Genomic DNA, 330 nt, shown 5'->3' with positions numbered 1-330 from the left:
TAGTTGGAGGAGCAGCTAATTAGAAATCTGTTATCAGTGATCCCAGCATTAAGGGGCTTGACCCTGTCCCTCAGATCTGCTCTGGCCAAGTGCCTAAGCATGTGCTTTACTTGGAGCATGTGTCTAATCCCCTTACATTTGGTTGACTATTCATATGCCTAAAGTCTAGAATGTGCTTTCTTGGATGACATTCAGCTTCCTGCTGAGTCCAGCCATGTTTTTCTTTTCCGATCCTTCCCCTGTGGCTAAGGTGACACTCTGTCCTAGCCTGAGCAAGCAGTATGTTCTTGGTCTCCCTTTCTGTGAGGTGGAAATGCAGGATCCATATTT

The sequence above is a fragment of the Melozone crissalis genome, unplaced genomic scaffold, assembly GCF_028551555.1.
Source record: "Melozone crissalis strain CALT ecotype California unplaced genomic scaffold, PUWL_Pcris_2 ptg000033l_1, whole genome shotgun sequence".
Classification (NCBI taxonomy): Eukaryota; Metazoa; Chordata; class Aves; order Passeriformes; family Passerellidae; genus Melozone; species Melozone crissalis.
This window is presented reverse-complemented; position numbering follows the sequence as displayed.